We start from the raw sequence: 19,320 nt of genomic DNA, 5'->3' as shown, positions 1-19,320 counted from the left end.
TTATTTATTTGAGACAGAGAGAGCATGAGAGGGGGGAGGGTCAGAGGGAGAAGCAGACTCCCCGCTGAGCAGGGAGCCTGATGCGGGACTCGATCCGGGGACTCCAGGATCATGACCTGAGCCGAAGGCAGTCACTTAACCAACTGAGCCACCCAGGCGCCCTACTTTGGCCTTTTCTTTCTCTCAAAGTGCAGTCACCCTTTTCCATCATCTGTTCCCTGAATTAAAGCTACCGTAACCTCACAAATAGTTTCCCTGTCTCGAGTGTAGCTCCTGTCCATCTATCCTTCACGCTGCAAGTAGAGTGGTCTTGCTGGGTCTTCTATCCTCTGCACAGAGGATATACTTTAGAGAGCATGTGATACTCTTCATGATCTAGGTTCTTCTTACTGGTTCACCCTTGTTTTATGCATTTCCTCTTCTTCTCTACTGTGTATGTATTTTTCCCTGCCCAGAGTTCTCAGTCCCTGTTTATGCACCTGACAAGCTATTGTAGGTTGAACTGTGCCTGCACTACCCGCCCCCCCGCCAAAAAAAAAGAATGTTGAAATCCTAACCTCCAGTACTTGTGATTTTATTTGGAAATAAGGTCAAGTTAAAATGCAGTTATTAGGATGGGTCTTAATTCAATAAGATATCTTTATAAAAGGGGTAATTTGAACACAGAGACAGATACACACAGGAAGAATACCATTTTAAGATTGGAATTATGCTGCCACAAGGCAATAAACTACCAGAAGCTGGGAGAGGGGCCTGGAACAGATTCTTCCTTAGAACCTTCAGTGGGACTATGGTCCTGCCAACATCTTGATCTTGGCCTTTTAGCCTGAGAACCATGAATCTATTTCTGATGTTTAAGCCAACCAGCTTGTGGTATGTTGTACAACAACCTCAGGAAACTAATACACAATCTTTAAAATTTTCATCTCAAATGTCGCCGTCTCTGTAAAGCTTTCCTGACCTTCCTCCCATATAAAGGGTTCCTGCCTCTGTGTTCTTTGTTTTTTTCTCTATCAGATTATCTTATTTTATTAAAAATGATAAGTTAAGGTAGTTTACGTTAAGTACTTCTAGACCCTGAGCTACTTGAGGACAGGCATCATGTGTTTTCATCTTTGAATTCCCTGTGGCCCATAACACACAGTATGGATTAAGTAAACCTAAGTTAAAGCTTTTTTTAAAAACTCTAAGGTGTTCTTGTCAGAACCTTGGTTCCATTAGCAGTGCATTTTTATAAAATGCTTCTTGGAATTGTTCTTTTCTACAGATGGATATTGTCACCTATTATATATGTTTTTACTGCAGTTGAGTCAAATCCTTTCAAGAATATAGCTTTAAGGATTCTTTAAAGTCATCTTTAAGATATTGTCCAAATTCCCCTTAAAATCTTAAAAAAATATTCCCTTAAGTATAGTATATGCAGTTTTTTGGTATATACCATCTGGTACACTAGTTTGTATGCATACTAACATTGAGACTCTTAGGAATTAGGCTCCCTGAATACAGCTGAGAGCTGGGAAAAAGTGGTCCCATTAAAAAAGTTATCTTCCAGCCTGCAGAAGTGGCATATGTAATTTGGCTCATATTATGAGCATCCTCTCCGTGTATGAACACAAAATGGTTTTTTTTTTGTTGTTGTTGTTTTCTTTGCATTTGCTGGCCCCAGCTTTGCTATGATGAACCTCCACCTCCCACAGAGAATACAGTCACAGCTCAATCGCATAACTTTTCAGGTACTCTGTTGTTAGAATAGCCTCATTCCCTTTCTTTAAAGCTTAGTCCTTTTCATTTAAAAACTTCAATCTCATATCTAATTTACTGCCTTTAGCCTTAACATTTCTGGTTAGTGAACACTGTGGAAGTATGGTGGCTTCAACAGGTTCTGCTGACAAATGTCTTACTCTCAAGTATGACATCAAGTCTAATGTTCCCTAGACAATAATAACCCCTTTCAGGACTTGACTACATTCTCTGGGTGACCCCACTTGGCAGCTTCATGTCACATTTTTTTTTTGTCCTATGCTGTGATGACCCACCATAAGAATGTAACCCCCACTTTCATCTGCTGTGTCTGGCCAACTTTTGGACTTGCAGGTATGAATGGGACCCATTGTTCATACTTGTCAGGAGCTGGTTACTTCAACTTGGGAGCAGAATTGGCCATTTCTGGGCCATATCTGTCTAATGTTCTTTCCCCCTTAACTAATAATATTGAGTAAAGTCAGCAAGTACATTGACCAGGTTGATGTCCACCTAGGGTACAAAATGCCAGCCATTATTACTATTACTATTATTATTGTTACCTCAACCAAAGGCCTATTCCTTATCTATCATCCACCTACCTCCCTACCCAATTACGTGCTTACCTACCTATGTATTTTATTGAATTATAATTCACGTACTATAAAATTCACCCCTTTATGGGTTCAGTTCGATGGTTTGGTATATTCTCCAGGTTGTACAACCATTACCACTATCTAACTGCAGAACATTTTCATTACCCCAAAAGGAAACTCCACACCAGTAGTTGTCACTCCCCAGCCCTCCCTCCCCCAGCCCTAGGCAACTACTAATCTGTGTTCTGTCTCTGTGGATTTACCTATCCTGGACACTTCATATATGGAATCACACATCATGTGGCCTTTGTATCTAAAATCTTTCTGTTAACAAAGTTCAAGTTTCACTTATGTTTAGCATGTATCAGTACTTAATACCTTTTTTATGAAATAATAGTTGACTGTGTGGATATCACATTTTGCTTCTTTGTTCACCAGCTGATGGATATTTAGGTTGTTTCTGCACTATTGTGAATAATCCTACTGTAGACATTTGTGTGACGTTTTTGTGTAAACATAGGTTTTCAGTTCCAGGAGTGGAATTGCTTGGTCATATGGAAATACTATGTTTAACTTTTTGAGGAATTGTTAAACTGTTTTCCAAAGCAGCTGCACGGTTTTATATTTCCACTGGCCATGTATATTTATCTTTTTTCATATTCATGTCAATAGTTGTTATTTTTTGTCTTTTTTATTATAGCCATCTGAGTGAGTATGCAGTGGTATCCCATTGTGGCTTTGATTTGCATTTTCTTAATGACTCATGATGCTGAGCATCTTCATGTGCTTATTGGCCGTTTGTATGTCTTCTTTGGAGAAGTGTCTATTCAAATCCTTTGCCCACTTAAAAATTGGGTTATTTGTCTTTTTATTGTTGTTGAGTTGCAATAATTCTTTATTCCTTTTTTTTTTAAAGATTTTATTTGTTTATTTGACAGAAAGAGACACAGCCAGAGAGGGAACACAAGCAGGGGGAGTGGGAGAGGGAGAAGCAGGCTTCCCCGCCGAGCAGGGAGCAGGGAGCCCGATGCGGGGCTCCATCCCAGGACCCTGGGATCATGACCCGAGCCGAAGGCAGACGCTTAACAACTGAGCCACCCAGGTGCCCAATAATTCTTTATTCTTGATGGTAGACTCTTATTTATATGACTTGTAAATATTTGCTTCTGTGGCTTGTCATTTTACATTCTTGTTAGTGTCTTTTAATACATAAACTTATAAATTTAATGCTATACAGTTTTTCATTTGCGTTCATGTGCTTTAGTTTCTCAGATACCTAAGAAATTGTTGCCTAATCCAGAATTGCTAAGATTATCATCTAAGTAGTAGTATATCTTTCATTCAGTAAATATGGGATGTCATTCCATTTATTTAGGTCTTTAATCTCTTTCAACATTGTTTTGTAGTTTTTAGTGTATTAGGCTTATGCTTCTTTTGTCAAATATATCCCTAAATATTGTATCCTTTTTGGTGCTATTTCAAATAAAATTGTTTTATTAATTTCATTTCCAAATTGTTCATTGCAAGGTATAGAAATAAACTGATTTTTGTATGTTGATCTTTGTATCCTGCAACCTTGCTGAACTACTTTTATTAGTTCTAATAGTTTTTGTGTGTGTGAATGGATACTTTAGGATTTTTTGATTTATTTTTTTACTGGGGTATAATGGACATATAACATCATATTAGCTTCAGGTGTACCATATAATGACTCGATATTTGTGTATGCAAAATGATCACCAGAATTTGTCTAATTAGTATCTGTAAACATATAGGTACAAAAAATGAAAACCGTGAGTTTATACTGATGATTCCAATCCATAGGAGGAAGTTCACTGTTTTTCTGTCTTTCCATATTTATAACTCCATTCTCCAACAATGAGAAACCTCCCATTATCTTCCATATATTTATTTATTTGAACAATCCCTCTTGTTTGTAGCCAATCTCCCAGTGCTGATGCTGCCTTCTCTCACTCATGTATTTCCCCTTACCTCTTTTAGGCTCCATACATTTTGCAGGACCATTGTCTTTTTTTTTTTTTTCCCTTGAAATTCAAGAGCCAACATATAGTTTATCATTAGTTTTTGATGTAGTGTTCAGTGATTCATTAGTTGCATATAACACCCAGTGCTCATCGCATCACGTGCTCTCCTTAATGCCAATGTTACCTCTCTACCCTCTAACACCTTTTCACCCCATGAAGCAGACATCTGATTGCTCAGCGAGTTCCATCTAATGGTTTTTATACTGAATTGTGAAGGATGGAAGGAAAGCTCTCTTGTTTTACCAAGTCTTTATTTTGAAATTTAAAGCTTACTGTAAAGTTGCAAGGATACTATAATGAAAAATCATATATCTTTACCCAGATTAAATAGTTGTTAACATTTTTGCCACATTAGTTTTACTTCTCTTTTTCTCTTATATATAAGTACATGTTTACATATATGTATGTCTAATACCTACATATCATTTTTTTCGGTTTTAAATGAATCATTTGAGACAATTTAGATATCATCACGTTACCGCTGAATACTTGACCTAAATACTTCATCTCCTAAGAACAAGGACGCTCTTCCATATAGCCACTGTATAGTTACCACACTTAGGAAATTTAACATTGATGCAGTGCTTTTATCAAATACACTGTTCATATGCAAATTTCTTCAGTTGTCCTAACACTGTTCTTAAGGACAAGTTTTTAAATCCAGGATTGAATCAAGGATCATACATTATCTTTAGTTAGTAGTTATCCAACCTTGAGAATAGTGTCTGACACACAGAAGACCCTGAGTAGATGTTTGTACTTTCATTAAGGGACCCTTGAGTTAGCAGCATTTTCTCAATTTGTAATTTGACTTCTATTTTTTTTAAGGTTAGGCAATTTACTCTAGAAAGTTAGTTTTTTAAAATGCACATGATAAACATACAGAACAAATGAAAATACAGTAGAATTAAGTCTTCTTCCCATTCTAAACCCTAACCCCCCAGTCTTTCAGAAGTCAACCACTTTTTCCAGGTTCTTGTGAATCCTTCCAGAAAGATCTCTGTTATAAGCATAGAGCTGTATATACACATCCCCCAGTTTTTTACTTATAGAAATGGGATTATAGCACTTACTCTTCTGTAACTTGCTTCTGCATTTTTTAATATATCTTGGAGATAGTTGTGCATCAGCACACATAGAGCTACTTTATTCTTCATGACTCTGTAGTATTCTGTCATATGGATGTGTCATAATTTACTTAATTGTTGATGGACATGAAAGTTGTTGCCATTCTTTTAGCTTTTCAAAACACATATTTGGCCTCTTAAAGGGACAAGACTTTTTAACTTTGGCATTCTGTAGCAGAATAAAAGGTTAAGAGCATTTAGATGATTTTCTTCACATACCTGGTTTTTAATGAGCTATTCAGTCATCATGGCTTTCATGTAGTACTTCAATGAAATACTAATAAACTTCATCTGTCAAATGAAGTGGCTGATGAATTATTCAGTATTTAAATAGAAGTGTCTAACCTAGTCACACAGAGTTGAATTAGAGCAATTCTTCTGAAACTATCTGTGGTGAAAGACCCAGATTTTTAAAAATTTACAATCCTTTGCAGACTGATACCTTTGTAAAATGCAGGAAAAACAAAGTGTCAGAAAAATAAAAATTTAAAAAAGCATACAGAATAAAACGTCCACATGATTAATATAGAGCAGTGGTTCTTAAAGTGTGGTCCAATAATTTTTCAGAGGTAAAGAGACCAAAAAGTTTAAGAACAACTGACACAGAATTTCTATTACAAGTTTTTGTTTCTCTCTCTTTATAACTACATAGAATGTTATAAGTGAAGCAGTGTCCCTTTGTATTAAATGCCTGTATCCCACTTTAAAAGAATACTATGTATGTCAAAATTTATAAATTTCAGTGTGACAAATCTATCATATTGAAACTCAGTGTGATTTGCGTTTTGCTTGTTAATTTATTTAATCTTGGTTAGATTGCTGATAATGCTATTCATAGGAAATAATGTATATCTAAACTGTGTCTATGGTCTCTTTTAATAACACTCTAGTATAGAAACCAGTCTCAGAAGTATCTGATGGCTGTATAAGAAGAGATTTTATTTTATTTATTTATTTATTTTTAAAGATTTTATTTATTTATTTGACAGAGAGAGACACAGCAAGAGAGGGAACACAAGCAGGGGGAGTGGGAGAGGGAGAAGCAGGCTTCCCACTGAGCAGAGAGCCTGATGTGGGGCTCGATCCCAGGACCCCGGGATCATGACCTGAGCCGAAGGCAGATGCTTAACGACTGGGCCACCCAGGCATCCCTAAGAAGAGATTTTAAAACAAGCTCATCAAGCTCAAGATACTAATTTTTAAAATTTTATTCAGAATTAAGCAAATGATTCTATATTTTCAAAATTCATCTTTAATTTTTCATTAGTTTCACAAATTCTAACAATTTTGTCATTTAAAGTTATAACTAAATCAATGAAATTAATAGATCCCAGATACATGAATTTCTTATGAATAGATCTCCTTTTAATGGAAACTAAAATTCAGAAATTTTATCAAATTAGACCAGTGTTTAGTACATCAAGACCACCTTTTTCTTTGATAATATTGATAAATTATAGAACATCATAATGTATACTTCTAAGCTTTTACAATCATTTTGTCTTTTGCTCTTACCTGCCTTTATTTTATTTTTTTTTTAAGATTTTATTTATTTATTTGACAGAGAGCGAGTGCAGAAGCAGGGGGAGTGGCAGGCAGAGGAAGAGGGAGAAGCAGGCTCCCTGACAAGCAAGGAACCCAATGCGGGGCTCAATCCCAGGGCCTTGGGATCATGACCTGAACTGAAGGTAGATGCTTAACCGACTGAGCCACCCGGGTGCCCCTCTTATCTGCCTTTAAAAAAAGATGTTGTACCTCTTCTTTCAATAGAAATATAAAGAAAATTTAAGATGCCAAAAATATCAGACAAATAAGCAAGTCTGTTCATTTAATTTATATCCTTGAAATCTGCTTTTTTTATGTTACAGCAGCACAAGAAGTTTATTTTTGAGTTCAGACATTCTTTACAGACTTTCTCCAGTTGATTAGCACTGTACATACACATACAAGTATTTTTATTGTCAACTTTTATATTATTATAAAAAACAGAATTATGTAAGATTTAAGTGAATTAGTTTTTATTATGACCCCATTTTTGCTATGTCACTAAGCACACTGTTTAATTCTGTTGCCTTTTTTTTTTTTTTAATAACAGGACCTTGTCATTGAAGGAGGTGGTGTGATGATTTACATTTTGGCTCAAACTCCTTAATCTGAATTGCTATTCCAAAAACATTTCCTGTCATTGGAGCCATGCCATCTGAACACATTCATATACAAAATTTATTTAAATTCCAAATCACATATGTTGACAATGTTGACAACTGAGGATATTATACAGTTCAAAATTAGTTGTGTTTATCAGCAGTGAATCTGGAAAAAAATTATAACAATAGTTTAAAAATAGCTATATTAACAATGAAAAATACCTGACTGGCTTTATTTGTTGTATTAGTTGGTCTTCTGTATCATTAGCCAGTGCCTAGCTATGCTGAGCTATTGTAACCTTGAAAAGTGGTATTTGAGCTACTTTTTTTGCCTTAGATTCATCTGTATTTCCAAGCAAACAATTTTGTCTGTGGTCTTTTAGTGGTAGCAGCCCGAAGTGGTACCTAAAAAAGGGCCGAGAATTGGTAATATTTATATGTGGGATATTGAGTGTATACTTCTGTTAGCGTTTTAACTCAGTGCCCTTTCTTTAAAAGAATTCTTTGGTTTTGAGCTTATTTATGATTTATATGTAAGATACATTTAAATTTTTTTTAAAGATTTTTATTTATTTATTTATTTATTTGAGAGAGAGAGTGAGAGAGAGCATGAGAGGGGAGAGGGTCAGAAGGAGAAGCAGACTCCCCACTGAGCAGGGAGCCCGATGTGGGACTTGATCCTGGGACTCCAGGATCGTGACCTGAGCTGAAGGCAGTCGTTTAACCAACTGAGCCACCCAGGCGCCCAGATCCATTTAAGTTTTGATTAGTCAATACATCTCCACAACTATTACATTGTTATGTTAGTATTGCAGCCTCAATTATAGCTACACAACTAAAGTCAATATAAAAGGTATCATGTTCCTAAGAGAATTAGTACAAACTGTTTTTGGTGCTCATTTATTTGGAATTACTTCCATCATTATTTGATTTATTACCACTGCTGCATTCAGAAAAAATGAGTGGCTGTTCTTGACAGAATTTCAGTGAGGCTTATCTCAGCATATGTAATTTAGAGTTAAAATAAAATAATTTCATTTTCCTAATTTAGCTTACTAAATTTAGAAAGTAAGCTTGACCTCAAATCGTAATGATTGTAAAAACAATACATTTTAAAGATAAAACAAATACCGACATTTTATCAGATTTTTATTTATTTGTGGGTTACAGATGTAAACTAACCTGAAATATCACATTTGAGCAATCTTATTGTGCTTAACTAGGATGTATTTTATGCTCCATGCTGCTCACTGCTTGAGTTTGACAGCATCCAAACTTGTTTATACCTTGTTTATCAAAATGAATCCACTGGTCCCATGTTTGGATGTTGTGTCAATGTCAAATTGCTAAAGAAGTTTCTAAACACTACTATCATATTCTATAGTTATCCTGTCAAGGACCTTAACATTCTGTGAACCAGTGCTGGCCTAGCAGGTATTAATATGCCATAGTAATAATAGTCAATGTATATTGAATTTGTATTGTATGCCAGGCTCTTTGGCAAGCAGTTTACACATTTTATCTTATGTAATTACCACCATCTAGTAAGAGATAGGTGGTGTTATCATCCCCAATTTACAGATAAAAGAAAAATAAGGCTCAGACAAATTCAGTAAATTTCCAAGGTCATAATCTTCATTTACAGATGGAGCTAGAATTTGAGCCCAGGTCTGTGGGCTCTCAGTCTCTAAATTCAAATGCCATAAAATACCATCGTTCAACTTACAGGGTAAGTTATAATGGAAAAAGCAAGGAAGTGGTTCTATTTTTAGTTTTGTCATAACCTAGTTATGTGACCTTTGACAAGTCATTTTATCTCTCTGTTTTTTTATCTGAATGTGCTTTGGGGAAAATAGTTCTATGGTCTTTGAGCAGTGGGGGGCTAAGGCCAGTTCATTCCAGCTCATAAGAAACAATTGTTAAGTTTATAGGTATTTTTTTTAGCTGGTTGGTGTCATCCTGGTAGCATGAAACTGTCATGGATGCATTTACACCATGGAAATTGACAAACACTGTTAAGTCAGGACTTTCCCCTGGTTTTTCAACATTTACCAGCATGACTGCTTTCAGGTTTCCTAAAACTAATTCTGTGCTTTTCAACCTTGCCTACCAAACAGGAAGAAAGTTTTTTCTCTTTATCTCTAGCACCTAGCATAGTGGGTATCTAGTACATACTTGATGATGGTGATGGTGATGATGATGACAGTGATGATTAAATCATCCCATCAGTACTTTAAATCTTTGGATGGGCCCTGCTTAAAGTTAGTTGTCTGGAAATGATGGAACCTCAAGGGAAGCTCTTCCTACATCCCCAGTGACCTGGGTAATGACCTACTTTTTTTTTTTTTTTTTGGTTGTCAAATGATCCTTTATTGAAACATTTTCCTTTGTAGTTAACTAGCCGGGCATTCCAGTGCACCACTATTGATGTCATCTATGATGTCATGAGGGTGGCGGCCATCTACATTGCAGCCCACAGACTGGGCAGTCCCCAGGAGCTCTTTAATGGTTCCAGAGAGTTCTCTCGCTAAAGATTGGTGTCGCATCTGTCAGGCAATATTGACAATCTCATCAAAAGTGATATTTCCACTGTGCTTAATGTTTTTCTGCTTCTTTCTGTCTTTTGGTGGTTCCTTGAGGGCTTTGATAATCAGGGCAGAGGCAGAAGGTACCACTTCAATCTGGGCCTGTCTGTTCTGAATGGTCAGTTTCACCGTAATCCTTAGACCCTTCCAATCACTGGTTGCCTTGGCGATGTCATCACCAACCTTTTTTGGAGACAGACCCAGCGGGCCTGTCTTCGGGGCCAGGGCAGACGTGGCACCGACTTCGCCACCGGTGCACCACAGGTACACGACTTTGATCTCGTTGGGGTCGAACTTAGGCAGCATGGCGGAGGTGGCTGGTGTTGGATGAACCCGGATTCGGGACGACCGAAGAAAGTTGCACCTTTGCCTCCCCGAGCCGAAAGCCAAAAGATGACCTACTTTTTAATGGAGATACTTTAACACAGCTTTTAGGTCTCTTTTTGCAATCTGACTATCCTTTCTCAGATTATTATGCTGAATGAGAAAGTATAACACAAAAATAGTACATACGAAGTCATTCTTGTATGTACTAGTCCTGTCCAGCTTTTCTGGAGGTAAAGAATTTAAGTGTTTTTCATTTTTAGTTCGATTCAGAATCCTACTCTATTCTTTACTAACCTGGATCACATCCCTATCTTTCCTGTCTCCTACTTCTTTCCCTCCAATTCCCTCTTCTTTCTTAGTAGGTCTGGATTGCTCTATGTGCTTTACCTCATTCCATGCAGTTATTTTCCTCTAATTAATCCTTATTTTCATACTCTTTTTGGGTAGTCTTTCTTCCTGGATCTGAAGAATTACAACTAGTTCTTAATTTAATGTTGAGCATACTGTTTTTATATAATTAAGATGTATATTGATGAGGTAATAGAACCCTAGACTTTTGGTAAAGGAGGCCTGGGTAATTTGGTTTTGCTTTTGTTCTTTAACTACTTGAACTTTAGTTGTCCTATTTATTAAATAATGCAGCTGGATTCTATCAATGGTTTCCAAACCTGCCTGTGCTTCAGTATTCAAGGAACTTGATAAAAATAGAGATGGCTAGACTTGCTTTAATTCAAAACTAGTGAGTTTCTTTTGGAAATGGGGGACTGGGAATGGCTGGTGGGGGAGAATTTTATTTTAGTCCAGTTCTGCATGTCACTAGATTGTATATGTAAGGTTGCCAACCACTGGATTAGATTACCTCCAAGGTGTTTTACAGTTCTGAAATTATGTGTCTGATATTTTATCATCTTTCTTAGTCTTCCATCTTCCCCACTTCCTATCAGAAAGTCTTGAAGGCTACAAGTGTGAACCTATTTAAGGCACTGGGAGATCGTTGTTGTATCTAGATTTATATAATTATTTTGTTAAGGTTTCTGAACACTACTGTGTTTTATACAATGATTTGGTTTAACTCAATGGTTAATAATAAAATGTACAGTATTGCAGTTAATCCTAGGAAATATAAAACCACTAATGAAAGACACACATTATCACACGATAGCCTACAAAACCATGTTTAGTAAATAAGAAAACAAAAAGAAATAGCTTGTTGCTTCCAAGAACCATACAAAATTTATCATATAGCATAGTATTACTGGTTCCTGGAATCAAGTATATCTTACAGTCCTAGATTGATAGGTTTAGAAGGAACCTAGGTATCATCTGCTTTTTACAAATGAAAAAAATGAGGAGACCCTCAACAGCTTAAGCCCTCCATTCATGAGTGGCAGAACTGGAGTTACAAACTATTTTCACAGGAATAGAATTTCTTCTTTTATTTTCTTCTTATAATGAAAACAAATAGGGCTATTTCTACAATAAAGTATTAATGAAATGTGCTACTGATTTTTAATTATACTCAAAAGTTCTCATTTTTCATAGTAAAAGACATAGTTATATTTTTCATGTAATAATAGTATTTAGGGAGATCAGTTAAACATTTATTGTTTGGTGAGTCACATAATATCTTTTCAGGTTATTTGTTTATTTAAATCAATTTACATATTCACAGTGTGCTGCCATATAGCTTCAGTGTTAGGAAGTGCAGTAAGAAGTATTTTCTGCCCATTCCTGTAGCAGTTAAGCCTAAGCATCCCTGTTGTCTCTTATATAGGTTCCTTTCAAATCTCTTGTCAGAGAATGATGTTGGGTCTGGTCACTAAATTCCCCCAAGGGAGTTGAGATCTGAGAAAAATTTGCACCCCATGCTTGAACCCATGAACTTGGGAGCCAGACAGATCAAAGTTCATATATTTTATTTGTCATGTATAAAGTAGCCAGAACCACAGTAAAATGAAATTGATTTGAGAAATTAGGCTCCTGGGAGATGTTTTTAGGATATACATTCTCTTAGGACACTATGAGACCAACAGAAACCAGCCAATATGATTTTTTCTGTTCTTGTTCTGAAGCTGCTGCTTCTGCTACTTCTGACCCTTGCAGCAGAGTTGCTTGGCTGGGTGACATTTGCTGATTGCAGCAATAGAATTCTTATATACGGAATAGTGTTGGGTGTATGCCCAACCAACATTTTGCTTTTTTCCTTCTTCCTAAGAGAATTCTGATTTTGTCCAAATATCCACCCCTCCTCTCAGAGCTATGTGCTTTAGGGGAAGTGAGCCTCATTTGTAGTGTAGCAGGTAGACCCCGATTAGAGTGAGCCAGTGGTGATGATTTAAATGAATCACTTGTTAGTGATTGGTTTAGGGATGACATGATTTATTCTGGCCAATAAGATGTGAGGGAAGGACTGCTGGGGAGGAAGTGACAGGTACTGGGAAAAGTTTTTGTTTTGTTTTTATGAAGGCTATATCAGAAGAGACCATCTTTCTTCTGCTTCTTGACATTATCCTGTTTTACATTTTATTTGGAGCTTTTCTTTTACCACCAGCCTAAGGATAAAGCCAGCATACAGGAGAAGAGAAGCAAGATCATTGCAGGGGTGTGAAGCTGGGGCCCTGATCATACAAACTCTGGAATTGCTCTACTTCTGAACTGACTTGTATAGGAGACAATACACACCATTATTTCAACACATTGAAACAGTCTTTGTAATTGCAGCTGAAGTCATTCTCTTGCCTGTATTTCTCCTGTGTCTATTATTCTAGCCTGGTTACAGGTTCTTCTAATTGCTCTCATCACAGACTGAGACTAGACTCTAATGAAATGGATATGCAGTGTGGAGAATAATTTTCATTGACTCACAAAGCCAAACCCACCTGGGGTCTCTCCCCAAGTGCGGTCGACACAGGTGCAGCATAGGACAAGCGTGATGGGCAATACCTGCTCCAGGTTGGTCAGGGGGCTAGCAGGCCTGCATCAGATTTGAACTTTTTGCTCTACCCAGTCCTGCCTCTTCATTTTTCCTTTCACTGGTGGCGTTCCCTAATAAACGCCTTGCACTCCATACACCATCTTGGCATCTGCTTCTAGAGAATCCACCAGCCAGCTTACTGTTTAACTTTTGTCCTGTCTCTCTGTGTCCAGAAGTAGCTCATATCCCATGATCATGCCAGATCTCTGTGAACTATCGTGTCCTGGGCAAATTGACCATGCAGAAGCTTTTTTTTTTTTTTTTTTAATTTTCAGAGATTAATTCCAAATACAGGAAAAACTTCTTCCCAGGATATTTTGCCAGAGGATATTCAGTTTTTCTTTTTCAAGGGAGCCCCCATCCTTATTCATAGGGGCAGAGTCTCACTCTATAACTCCAAAAAGACAATCACAAAGGAGTCTGGTATTTGTGTTGTCTGGTTTATATAGTCTGATCCATAGTTGTTTTATTGCCATGCTGGGTGACCTCAGGTGAATTGCTTAATCCTCTGAGTCTCAGCTTTCTCTTTCATTAAATAAGAATAATTATCCTCACAGAATTGTAGTTAACCTAAATGGTATATGAAGAATGCCTAGGGGAGTGCTGAATGTAGTATGTTCTTTGTTGAGGTTAGATTCCTTTTTCTTCTTTTTCACCATTCTCACTTCTGTTTTAGCCCCGTATGAATTCTGTGTCTTGTTGAAATAAAACTACAGTAAACATCAAGGGCAATCATGAAGGAGGAAATAAGTCAAACATGGTATTATTAAGTATATATGTATACATATATAAATACATATATGTATTATTAAGTATATATACTTATGTGTAGGTATATATTATTAAATAATATTTAAGATTAATAATCATTAAGTAATAATAATTACTGTTGGGGCACCTGAGTGGCTCAGTTGGTTAAGTGTATGCCTTTGGCTTGGGTCGTGATCCCAGGGTCCTGGGATCGAGTCCTGCATTGGGCTCCCTGCTCAGCAGGGAGCCTGCTTCTCCCTCTGCCCCTCCCCACCGCTCATGCTCTTGCTTGCTCTCTCTCTCCCAAATGAATAAAAAATCTTTAAAAAAATAATAATTACTATTAAGTAATAATTTTAATGTTATTAACAATTTTACTTAATTATAAGTATTAATTATATATATATTTACACACACATATGTAAGTGTGGACGAGCCATCCTATTTGTCAGTCTGGGTGAAGTTGGAAATTTTAGAGGTACATTGAATATGTGTATCTTAGAATTGTTTGTTACTTTGTTTTAGTATGATCTATAGGCTGGTCTCCTATCAGCTGCCTTAGGGAAGTGTCTGTCATAATATTTATGAGTCCTCATCTGTGTTGACCCTTACCCAAAATGAATTCATTTATTAACATCAAGGTTCAAGGACTTGCTGATCTGATATAGTCTGACAGATTCAGACTAGGCTGTTATTTTAACCCTATGGTCTTATGTTTGGAGGAAAAAACCCACCTATTAGGTCATACCACCTAGTGCATGATGAATGATACCTCCCTTCCTGCCTGCCTGCCTTTCTTCCTTCCATTTCCTTGAGTATAATCTGCTTACTATAAAATTTACTCACTTTAAGCATACAGTTCAAAGATTTTTAGTAAATTTACAGTGTTATCATCACCACAATCCAATTTTAGAAATTTCCATCGCTTCCAAGATATTGCTCATGTCCATTTTTAGTCACTTCCTGTTTCCACCTCTAGCTTCAGGCAACCCTCGTTCTACTTTCTGTCTATAGATTTGCCTTTTCTAGACATTTCTATAAAGGGAATCAGAAATATGTAGTCTTTTGCTTTTGTCTTCTTTGACAGCGTAGTATTTTTGAGGTTCATCCATGTTGTAACATGTATGTATCAGTACTTTGTTTCTTCTTATTGCTGAGTATTAATCTGCTTTTTGGATATAACACATTATTTTACCCATTTAACATTAAATTGTTTTCATTTTCTGTCTATTAGGAATAATGCTGTTATGAACTTTTTCTGTATAAGTCTTTGTGTGGACATATATTTTCATTTCTCTTCTACCTAGGATTGGAATTACTGGATCACTTGGTAAATTTATGTTTGCTTTTAAAAGGAGGTACCAAACTGCTTTTCAAAGTGGCTGTACCATTTCCTATATTTATTACCTTTGATTTTTGTAATTATTTAAGATTAGTTATATGGTGTTTATTAAGAAACAGAAGGTTATTAACAGTATATAGCAAATACTGTGATGTGACAACTCCAATTCTCCTTCAAGACTGAAGGGTCTTCTATTGCTCCAGCTTCCAGAAGTGCTAGTCCTCAGGTGTTAGCCCTCTCCAGAAATTGCCCCTGACTAAAGAGTCACCTTGCCCATGGTCACAGCCCCTTCTCAGGGCAGTGAGTATCCAATAACTTGTTGAAGCAAGGCTTATGAAGTCCTTAGGTCTTCTTGCCCCAACTCAGGACTGCTTCGAAAGAGCTACCTAGCTTCAGAGCTTTGGGGTCAAATAAGGCTCTTTTTGGAACTGCAGTAGAGCCCAGCTGTTACCTTCTTTCTTCCCTTTCTCCAGAAGAAGGTTGATCCCCAGAGCACTCCCTAATAAACTTTCTGCATGTTACTAAATTGGCCCCTGGAAGAAACTAGCCTTGAAAGTAACAAATTGCTACCTTTTAAATATTACAGATTACATTGACACTTGTCTTATTAAGTAGATCCTCCTACTGGCAAGAATCAGACTATTTTCTTGAAGCTTGAAGCCAAATTCCAATCCCTGCAAAGAAATCAGCTTTTGTTATTTTAATCTACCAAGAGAGGGCAGTGAGATGCTAGTTAAACTAGCAGCCATGTGGTAAGAATAAAGGAGAACTTAATTATTTCTGAAATTCCCAGCACTGTTTTTTAAAATAATTATTTTTGTTAGCTCTTCCTATATCATCCAGAGATCTGTAGAATATGTAGGAATAAACTTCATTTAGTATACTCCAATAACAGCAGAATTCCAAGGAACTCCTTTTTTTAAATATATATACCACATCTTCTTTTTTTAAATTTTATTTTATTATGTTAATCATCATACATTACATCATTAGTTTTTGAACTCCTTTTTTTAAAGACTTTTTAATACTTTTAATTTTTAATTAGTGTTTCCATTGAGAGTAAAGAATCATTTGAAGAAAGTGGGTTTTTAAAAATTTAGTCAAGGATGACATAAAATCAGAGAATGTTAGACTCCCGAGTTTATCTAGTTTGTCCTCCTTATAGGTGGAAGTACATGATGTTTAAGACTTGGAGTGCTTGGTTTAAGAATACCAAGAAGAATAAGGCCTAAAAGTTAGTAAAAAAAATTTTTTTTAACTAAACCTTACTCTCCTTTTTCTGTTATAGGATTTTGATTATTTCTAGTTTTCCAGGGAATTAAAAACATTTATTCACTAAGAAAAACACTATAGAGCTTCATGAATGTGATTGCTAATAGGTGTTAGCATTGGCAAATCAGGCTAACAATGATATTTTCAGGGACTGAGTTGGCATATTACAGGATTTGTTTTCTTCCTCTGCATTTCCAGTCATTTTTAATACTACAGTTTTTGATGTGTGTGACTATTCATATTTAACTTTATTTTCTATTTACTGTCTTAACAATTTGCGTTATTAGTGAAGTCAAATCTAGTTGACCACTTTCTATCTTGCATGATCTGGTTTTATTTTGTGGTGTCCAAAACTCTTCTCCTGGGTGAAAATCTATAGTTTGAGAATATAAAACCCTCTCAGGAAATTCTTAACAAAGTGAAATTCAAATAACCACTCCCTTCATCTTTGTTATTATCAATATCAAATTATTGAACATCTTTACTTGGCAAAACCAGGAAATATCCTGCTATCAGACCTGATTAAGTTTTAATACCAGTTATATTTAGGGAGCTTTCCACATGCTGGTTGTCCTTTGTTCAAATCTGAGGCAAAGTTCAGTGCCATTTATTTTTTGATGACCGTCTTGCCATGAATTAAAATTCCCCTTACATTCAATTCCCTTTGTCTCTGTAAATATGTACCCTTGTTTTGGCAGAATCCTAAAGAATTAGGAAGTGTAATTATAAATGCATTGCTTATTGGGCAGTTGAAGTTTTCTATCTCTTTATCAAGGTGCTTTGAATTTAAGAGGTGTGTGTTAGAAAAAAATGGTGTTGGGGAGGGAAGAAAGGAGCCAGGTGGGGGATGGGAGAGAAAAGAGAAGAGAAGAGAGATGTTTTCTCTCTTGGTCTTCCTGCTTGTTTTCGTCTAGATTCACACCTGGGGCCACTTAAACACTTAAAGAGTCAGTCATGCTTCACTAATTAATTCTTTCAGTACTGAGGTTTCTTTTTAAGGAACCCAAAGCCATTGGCTTAGTATCAGTTTAGTGTCAGTTTGTCTTTCCTACTGGTCCAGCTCTGACCCTAGGTTCTTATTTGTTCCCCCTTGGGAAATCATCTAAATTTTCTGAGCCTTGGTTTCCTTATATATAAAATGTGGTTAAGAATACGTAACTCATAGCATTGATGTGAGGATTAAATGAGATGGTAGCTATAAAATGCTTAGCACATAACAGTCAGTGTGGGATCATTATCTATTCATCAGCTCCTCACCTTCAAAAGTTTCCCTGTTTTAGATCGCCAGTTACACGGAGTATAGATAACCAAGAGCAGCTTGTATTATACACCTTACATTTCCCACTACATCCTAAAAGGAATGGAAATCTAATAGGGCCAAATCCTCAAAGAAAAGGGATGCATTTCTGGTGGAAATTCAGGCATTAATTAGCCAAATGGAAGGATCTGATGGAGTGTTCGTTAGCTTCTTCATGGCTTCCAAAATAATTCCACATAAGGAATTATTTTGTGTTTGGGCATGACTGTTGGGCTTTGGGAAACTTGAATTTTTGATTATCAGGATGACTACTTTACCCATTCATTCTTCCTTTCCCTTACTTCTGGCCTTTATTAACATTCTTTCTTGTTAGTTCTGCCTTATGTTCTGCATATGCCAAATAATTTAAAGTATAGCACTTTTGTTAAAATTGCCTTATATTTGCAGGTATCTACTAAAAATCCTTTAATTATAATTTATGAGTAAACTAAATTAAAGTTTTATTTCTGCATTTAAGTGTTCCAATGCATTATATTATATACTTTGATAAGTATGTGTTGCTAAAAATGAACTAAAGCACTCACATTTCTGAAATGTGATCTTATAATTCTTTCCTTCTTTAAAAAATCATATTTTACTATGTAAAAATAAATTGGGAAGATTTGGAATTTTTTTATGAGATACTACAATTTGGGGGGTTAGGTAAGCTTGGGGCAATTAACAGAGATACCATTGTGAGAATTTAGATAGTTTCATTTGTGAAAAAGTGTTTTATAAACTATAAAGTGTTGGGTGCCTGGGTGGCTCAGTTGGTTAAGCGACTGCCTTCGGCTCAGGTCATGATCCTGGAGTCCCGGGATCGAGTCCCACATCGAGTCCCACATCGGGCTCCCTGCTCAGCGGGGAGTCTGCTTCTCCCTCTGACCCTCCCCCCCTCATGCTCATTCTCTCTCTCAAATAAATAAATAAAATCTTTAAAAAAAATAAACTATAAAGTGTTATTTATATATGAGGAATCATAATCATTGCCAAAAAAAATTGATAAACCACACTTGCAATCACTTATAAATGACTACAGGAATTTTAAAGGAACTGTAATGTGTTCCACAAGTTTTATGGTCTTTGGATTCAAGGTTTTACAAGATTATCTTTAAGGT

At 36.2% G+C, this 19,320-nt stretch overlaps 2 pseudogenes; one reads left to right on the top strand and one right to left on the bottom strand.

The window, feature by feature from the left end:
• The window catches only part of LOC112833766 (glyceraldehyde-3-phosphate dehydrogenase pseudogene), a 98,799-nt pseudogene that overhangs the window by 20,208 nt on the left and 59,271 nt on the right, over window positions 1-19,320 (top strand).
• On the bottom strand, window positions 10,003-10,614 carry LOC112833979 (large ribosomal subunit protein uL11-like; annotated as a pseudogene).

The sequence above is a fragment of the Callorhinus ursinus genome, unplaced genomic scaffold, assembly GCF_003265705.2.
Source record: "Callorhinus ursinus isolate GAN/ISIS: 27379988/994484 unplaced genomic scaffold, GSC_fseal_2.0 scaffold15, whole genome shotgun sequence".
In the NCBI taxonomy this organism is placed as follows: Eukaryota; Metazoa; Chordata; class Mammalia; order Carnivora; family Otariidae; genus Callorhinus; species Callorhinus ursinus.
The sequence above is the reverse complement of the archived record's forward strand: the minus strand, read 5'-3'. Positions and strand labels throughout refer to the sequence as shown.